Source organism: Ambystoma mexicanum, chromosome 1q (assembly GCF_040938575.1).
Source record: "Ambystoma mexicanum isolate Mex_15411 chromosome 1q, UKY_AmexF1_1, whole genome shotgun sequence".
Taxonomy (NCBI): Eukaryota; Metazoa; Chordata; class Amphibia; order Caudata; family Ambystomatidae; genus Ambystoma; species Ambystoma mexicanum.
In genome coordinates, this window is record NC_090922.1 from 970,585,818 (window position 1) to 970,593,777 (window position 7,960).

The 7,960-nt window shown below is 42.4% G+C and overlaps 1 long non-coding RNA gene across 2 annotated transcripts; it reads right to left on the reverse strand.

Moving 5' to 3' along the window:
- Window positions 1–5,587: 5,587 nt before the first annotated feature.
- On the reverse strand, window positions 5,588–7,072 carry LOC138521956 (uncharacterized). 2 transcript variants are annotated; one of them, XR_011283192.1, is made up of 3 exons: window positions 6,986–7,072; window positions 6,531–6,644; window positions 5,588–6,005 (listed from the first exon to the last, which is right to left on the reverse strand). It is a non-coding gene; the product is annotated as an uncharacterized lncRNA (long non-coding RNA). The 2 variants fall into 2 exon arrangements; XR_011283194.1 differs by lacking the exon at window positions 5,588–6,005 and adding an exon at window positions 6,304–6,437.
- Window positions 7,073–7,960: the final 888 nt, after the last annotated feature.

Sequence of the window (7,960 nt, forward strand, 5' to 3'; positions counted from 1 at the left end):
TCTAAAAAGTAAATACACATTTGTGATGTCATCTTTGATGTCCTTGGGTGTTAGTCTTAGCAATACATGGTGGTAATATGTAATATATATATATATATATATATATATATATATATATATATATATATATTCAATGAAAAATCTTTGTTAATGGGAGGTTATGGTTAAGTTGCTCAAATAAAAACCTATGAAATTCAGTAAATAAATGTTGTTAAAAGGATGTTATGTTTACAAGTAAAATCGAAACCCCCCTGAAATTGGCCAGTTATAGTAAGCTAAGCAACCATAACTCACACCACCACTGTGCCCTGCTAAGACTAACACCCAGGACATCAAAGATGACAAGATGACATCATAAATGTCATTGATGACATCAGTGATTGCATCACATGTCTAGCCCCTTCTTCTTTGTTCACTGCCATATCTAGGCCAGGTGGTTTTATTTACTGACAGTCAGAAACTTAACATTCAAAGGGTATTATATTTATAGATGTTGCTATTCTCAAATGGTCAACATCTACAGCAAAATGGATTGCTGTAATTCCAAAAAAGGTTGCAATGCATTTTGTACATTTCTCAGAAAAATCTGATTACCAACATAAGTAAGATGGACTCCATCTCTGCGAAAAATGTATGTACTACCAAACATAGTATTTTCATTGTGAAAAGAGGACATGCCAACATCTCTTAAAAAGGCACAAACAGCATTATTGACATTGCGCCTTGCTTTCTCCATTTGTGGACCAAATGAAGAAGAACGCAGCCAGATTTGTCTCTGCGCAATACGAGAAAAGATTACTTGAGAATTTGGAAACATGTCCATGACCTTCCCAAGTCCTTCTTTCATTGCAAATTGCAAAGAAATTCCAGACATATGTCCTAAACTGTTCCTTCCACATTAAATTATAATTATGTCTGGATGATGCTGTGTCTTCAAAGTAGCACAGAGAGGTACCAAGACCAGCCACTTCATTCCACGCACTCCATGCCAATGTACTTCCACATAAGGGAATCCAAGATCTTCAGCTAATCCACAGCGTTCTGAAATAGTCGAAGATAGGGAAATTGGGTGTTGGGGTAATGGGATCAGGATCACTGATGGGGAGGGGAAGATGAAGGACAGTTTGGTGTTAAGGGTTGCCGTCTTGTCAAGAGTAGTGTTGTAGAAATGTAGGGAGAGGGAATTGGAGAATTATTGAGAGGGGGTGGATTGGGTGGAGGTGCACGTGGGTTTCACTAATTCGGATATGATCATGTGGAGTTCTTTGCTGCGGTTGCCACAGTTGAGAATTTGTTTATTGTAATAAGCTTTTGGGCCGTTCGGATTTGTAGTTATGATGATGGAGAGCGTACATTGATCTGCTAAGATTGGTTTTAGATGCTCGCCATTTGAGTTTAAGAGATTTATTTTGTTTTTTGTCATTTCTCAAGTGGGCCGTGAACCATTTGGGGAGTGCTCCTTTGCACAAGGATGTGGGGCACAAGGGGGTGAGCGGAATTGAGTCTTTAGCCAGGAGTCGAAGCAATCAATGCTTAAGGGTCTATTGGGGGACAGCGTTTCAAAAGGGTAAAGAAGTAGGGCTTCTTTAGGTTGGGAAGGATCTTGACTTTGTTCCAGCATTTGACCTCATGTGTGGGGGCTGGCGGAGTTGTAGGGGGAGAGGGAGGTGTGTGGATAGAGAAGGGGATGACATAGTGGTCAGTCCAGATGCGTGGTTTGGGAGGGGATATATATGCCATGTCATGGGAGCTGAAAATTGCATCTGGGTTGTGCCCACCTGAGTGCGTTGGACCAGTGGTATGATGGGATAAATTGAGCGCATCAAGACTGTCAACCACCTGATGAGTCATGGGGTTGTTTGGAATGTCAAACCAGATATAGATGTCATCTAGGTGTTTAAGAGAAGGATGATTTAATTGAAAGGCAGCTATTGAGTCACAGAGGTTGTTGGCGAAATGTCTGTCATATCCAGGGGGTCTGTAGATGAGTAGGAAGCTGTGGACGAAAGTCAGTGGTAGCGAGAGTTTTACTAGAAGGGATTCACAGGAGGCAATGCATGTCTGGTATTCGACGAGTGAGACGGAGATGTGAGGATTGAAGAGAACCTCAACTCTGCCACCTCTGGAGAGTCTATTGGAGTCGGGGAGAAGTCTTCATGTGCTAATGGGGCAAAGTCATCGGAGAACCAGGTTTCAGTGATAAAAAGGAGGTTGGGCTTGTCAGAGGATAGGAGTTCAAAGATGCTGTGTCTGTTTTTTGTTACGGAGCTGGCATTAAAAAGGATGCATGTGACTTTGTGAGGGGAGGAGATTTTTGTGATGCTCATCGTAGTGGGAGGTTGGCGGACATGAGTGCCCAGGGGGGGAGTTGGTAGTGGTAGGAAAATTCAGGGTGGTTCAGAACAGCGGAGGTGGGGTATGTGAGGGGCTGGGTGCCAGTGGACATTGAGTGGCGGGTGAGAGGATTAGGTCGATGGGTGGAGGGAAGAGTAGGTGGGAGGAGGTAGGTATGTGAGAGTTGAGAGGTGGTTCAAGGGGGGTTGGGAGGGCGGTCAGTTGGTTATTTATGGTGTTGGGGTTTAGGAGGGTTGATTTTGGAATGAGTCTGTAGGGTGCTGGGGATTAGGTGTACAGGGTGAGAAGTCAAGAGAAAGGGGAGGAAACTGGGAGAGGGGGAGTGTGAGAGGGTAGGAGTGGGAGAGGCTAGACTGAAACAGAAGTGGTGAGGAGTGGAGGGTCAAGGAAGAGGACCAGTCATGTTTTCTGCATTTTGTGGGTTTTGGTGCCATAGGGGTGTGAGCGAGGATGCAGGGAGAGAGGGGGCGGGAGATGAGGTTACCGTTCCAGCAAGGGCGAGACAAGCTACTTTTAGAGAAGGGAAAGGATATGAAGGGGGGGTTTGTTGGTGGGGGTCGAGTAGGGGTTAAGGGGGAAGGAGACTGCATCATTGGAGGATGGTCAAGAGTGATAGGTTCCCCAGTGGGCAGAGGGATAGGGGAGTATGGGAGGTAGGATCAGAGGGAGGGAATTTCCTCAGTGGGCACAAGGATGGTGTGGAGGTTGAATCACGCTGTTTGAAGCACCAGAGTGCTTCCTTGGCTTGGTAGTTCGATAATGCGCATGATGTATGCGCGGGGGGTATCAGGGTGTTCTCCATAGATGTCAGAGGGTGCGTGGAAGTCGAAGTGTTAGGGTGGCATGGGGAGTGGGGGATGAGCACTTGAGGAGGCAGGTGTTTTGCGCTCCAGAGTGCTCCTCTGATCTTAGAGTTGGACGAGGGATGGTGGTAGGAGAGAGGGCGCTCAGGGTACGGGTATATTGATGTGTAGGGAGGGGTTGTGGTTTGCGAGCAGGAGGGGGATAGGCGGGGGGTCATGAAGTTGGAAGCTAGAGCGTGGGCAGTGCGCCACAAGGGGTGAGCCAGGGGCGGTAAGCTACAGCGAGGCTAGGGATCAGGACGGGTCAGAGAGGTGGTATATGAAGAGCTGGGATCTCCATCACAGGGGAGGTCAAGTGCAGCACTTAGAGATTGATGTACTAGTAGTAGTAGATGAAGATGTAGAGGCCCTAGATGTACAACCTACATCACAATGTGAGTATAAGGACAGTGGGAGAGGGTCAAAGAGGGTAAGAGTGGAATGGAGATTTAGATGCAATATAGACAAATACATCACAATACTATCTCAGACGGCACTTTCTAGTTCTGAAACAAATCAGCAAGTGAAATGTTAAGTGTGCAGCCTAGGCAAGTGAGGCACAGTGCTTTCTAGATGTGGGTCAGTCTAACAAAAATAATTCCTAGGAGTGTGGGACAGGCAGATGAGTCACAGTACAATCACATCGGACACCTTCTATATTTGACTCAATGTAACAAGACAAATTCTAAGTGCGGCACAGGCAGAAAAATCACATAGCGGTCACAGTTGTATCATCTAGGTGTGAGTTCATCTAACTAGAACAATTTCTAAGTTGCTAGTGCATATATGGAAATAAGGCACAATAACCATTTATTAAATGACATACCAGTCGTGAGGTTCGAATTCCAAACAAGTCTGGTTTATTCATAAAGTATCTCAGTCGGCGGACTGGGTCTCAACGCCTCACGAAATGTGTTCCCAGACACCGTGAGATGTGAGAGAGAGCAATCATATATATATACATAATACATCATCATTTGTTAAGGCAGTTTGTCCCGCCCTTATACATGTCATACAGGCTAGGGTTCAGTAATTGACAGTTATGACACATCTTCATTTAGTCTAAACATTAGTTATTCTAGCAAAGGCTGCAGAGACACTTTTCTGTCATGATGAACATGGAGCGTTGGCACAGTAAGGGTATCTTGTTCTTAGCAGAGAAACATTCCATACAATGTTATCTGTTTGCCGCAGCTCATGAGCTCAGGGTCAGACAGTTCTGAGGCGGAAATACCATCCTTCATGAAGGAGCTCCGCTAGTTGCATATAATTCATGGTTTAACTGGCTTTTACAACATCGCTTGCAAGACAAACCGGCACCTGGACTACTTATTAGTTGCAGCTTCAGCACAGCTTCAAGGCCTCAGTGAGAGGGAAAACAATGTATTTCTGCATGGCTCTACATTCCTGCCTACGTTAGTATTTCAGAGTTCAGGCTGTGGTCTCACACCGTGTGTGAGTCTAAAGCATATAATATATTTAGCAAAGAGTCTACAAAAAGAAAAAAAAATGGACGGCATTTATAAAATGGACTCCCCATGGTCACATTCAGGTTTCTTGGTCACGTGAAGTTTGTCACATGATGCGATTCACTTATGGCCAACATACTATTCATCTTATTCGGCTATGTGATTACTTTTTCGATATAACAAACCCTCCTTTTGGCCTTAAGCCAATAGCATCATTATCCAAACATTGCGTCCTTACCAGACCAGGTGTCATTTTCTGAACTACCCATGTCAATATCTTTATCAGAAATATTGATTGTGATAAATTCCTTAATAATTTAATTTTCGTGTTTTGGATCATCATTTATCATTCTGGGAGGAGGCTTCACAATCGTTGTACTGATTGTTTGTACACATGCATTTGAAATTGTGGAACAAATGGCTGGCAAGCATTGTATGCAACAACAGCAGAATATGAGGATACCGAATATCATAACCAAAATTGCAATTAGTTTCCATCTCCAGGATCGTAACAGTTCCCAGAACCATGACCTATGTTTAGATTCCAGCCACCAGCGGGAACATGAATTTCAAAACTTAGGACATGTAATTTCTTGATTGCTTCTAATATTGTAGGGGAGGAGTCACTTACAAATACACAGCACGCTGACCCCACTAATTTGCATACACCTCCACGATCAGCCAAAATAACATCAAGAAACAGTTTATTCTGAAGGGCAACTAGTCTGATTGCTTTTTGTTCCAATGTCATATTGTAAAGTATGCAAAAGCGGAAAGATGCAGGAAAACTCTATCCTCTGGACCAGAGTATTATCGTAAAACGAGAAACTGAAGAGATATCCAGAGAGCAAAACACTATTACTTACAAAAGTATCAAATTATTTTATTTAACATGATACAAAAATTTGAACAAGTCAATTAATGGCATTCTACTTTGTAGAGCATCAATAAATCACGTAACACACCAGCATAGATGAACAAATAACTGTGACTAAAATACATCCATCTCAACAAACATTCATAGTGCAGCATCCAAACCATACATCATACATAGTGACATTCAACCAACCAACAATGGCTAAAAAGATAACTAAATTAATTAACATTATTTGCCAATTGGGAGTGGGACAAACATTCATCACATCCCATTTGATTATTTTAATGTTTACAAATATATTAAACAAACAGCAATAGAATTAATTAAAAACAATCTATCACAAGGGCGGATCTGTGAGGAGAAGTGTTATGTAGATCACATCCCTAAAAGAATGAACTCAACCGGTTTCGACGTAGAGTGTGTAGTAAACAACGTCTTCATCAGGAGATACAAAGCGAGAAGCTGCAGAAAAAGAACATTACTACATAAAAATGCGGCAGTGTCCCATCACATGAACTAAACTCAACAATAGATTGTATATAGCCACCATGTGCCACCTGTTACGAACCAATAAAACTAGACATGTGTGCTGGGGAAGTATATCTAAATGAGAACAACCCCAGAAGCAGGGTTTTATTTAGAAAAACCAGAGGCGAGACACCGACCCTGAGAGTGTAAAAAATAATTAAAATTAATAAGGTGCACCATAGGGGCCACAAAGGTCGAAATAGCCCAGACAGGAAAACACTAGACACCCCCACATGCGGCATAAAAATATCATGGCTAAATAGATGCAATATGCTAGACTAAACAAACCTTATATAAGTAGCCATTAATATGCAAAATGCCAAAGATGGATCGTATGCTGGAATCGTATCGCCAATGGAGTTGTGACTAGTGGAAAATGAGAAGTTGATTGAAGCACACATAAGGTAAAAAAGTGACTACAACAACCAAAGGAATCAAATACGAGCGGTCAATTGTTACCTGTAGTTAACATGACACTGCTCTCAGTAGCCCCCTTCAAAGATTATGGTACGATGGCTTTCTGGAGGGTGATGCAACGAAGCAAATCGTGTCAGCAGATGTGCGCCTAGTGTACTATCAAACAAAAAATAATATTAGCCTAAACCGCACATGACAAAATCAAACTAAAGATATCCCAATAGAGTCATATACAGTTAAAAAAGTTTCAAAAGTGGCTACTAATTGAAAAATTAGCTGGCTGCTGGCAGAAGTCTGACAGACGAACTGTATACACAGGCATAAGTACGTAAATGAGAAGTGTCTATGATACTGCAGGCTAAGTAAAGCACGAATCTTCATATACAAATGCAGCCGAACTTGTATATTCATATAGACGACAAAACTTTGTCTCAGAACAAGGATTGTACAATACTAAAGCGGCAGTGTGAAGAGCAGCAGATCATGTTCATACTTACTTGAAGTTAACACCCGGATTGGCGTGGGCGGCTGGAGTTACTGAGCACAGCCTAGCCGTAAATCTCAATGACCATGCTACATCGGCCGTGTGCAAGCAGCCGACTGAAGCCGTCGCTGCTGTGGACGTAAGTCACGTGGAAGATCACGTATCCTCAGTGGGAACGTGTTGCGTGTGCGTAACGAACCCAAAACACGCCCAATTTAAAAACTCTATACAAGAAGGAGCAGTGCGACTCATAGAGGTGACATACAACTAGAATGGAAACTATGTACACCATACAATATCTGTACAAAGAAATTATCTATCTGCTATTGAACTCCCATGTTTCCATGGAGTTCAGGCCTTTATGGAGGGTGCCTAAATTAAAAATCCACATTTGTTCTTTGTAGGCCAATTTGTTGGCAGTATGCACATGGCCACTTGCTGTGATTTTTTCGATGCAAAACCATCTTAGTGAATCTGCATCATGCCCCATCTCGAAAAAATGGGAAACCAGGGGGGCAGTAAAACAACGCATCCTGATCTTGGAACGATGTTCATTGATGCGCACATGTACCTCCCTGGAAGTCTTGCCTATATAGAACAGATTACATGATTAATATTGATACAGATTAATATTGTAAAGTATGTCAGTGGTTCCATTTATTGTTTTCTCTAGTACCCTGGATAATTTTCTTATCTTCCATGAGTTTATTGCTTGTCCCCAGAAAGGTATAATGATTTTACTGTGTCCCCATAAATGTGCCCAGCAGTATCATCGCGTTGTGCCGAGATCTAGATATTTTTGCTATTTCAGAAGTTTTGGCAAGGAACACACCAGCTAAGAGTATCCCTAAATAACAGATAACTTTCAAATGTATAGGTAACCATAGATAAGCTTGGTCTCCACACACAAAATAGACAGAACCTCCTATATATAATGGTTTCTCTTCTTGCTCAAGTACAGCAGTATTCATACACCTAGTAAATGTTC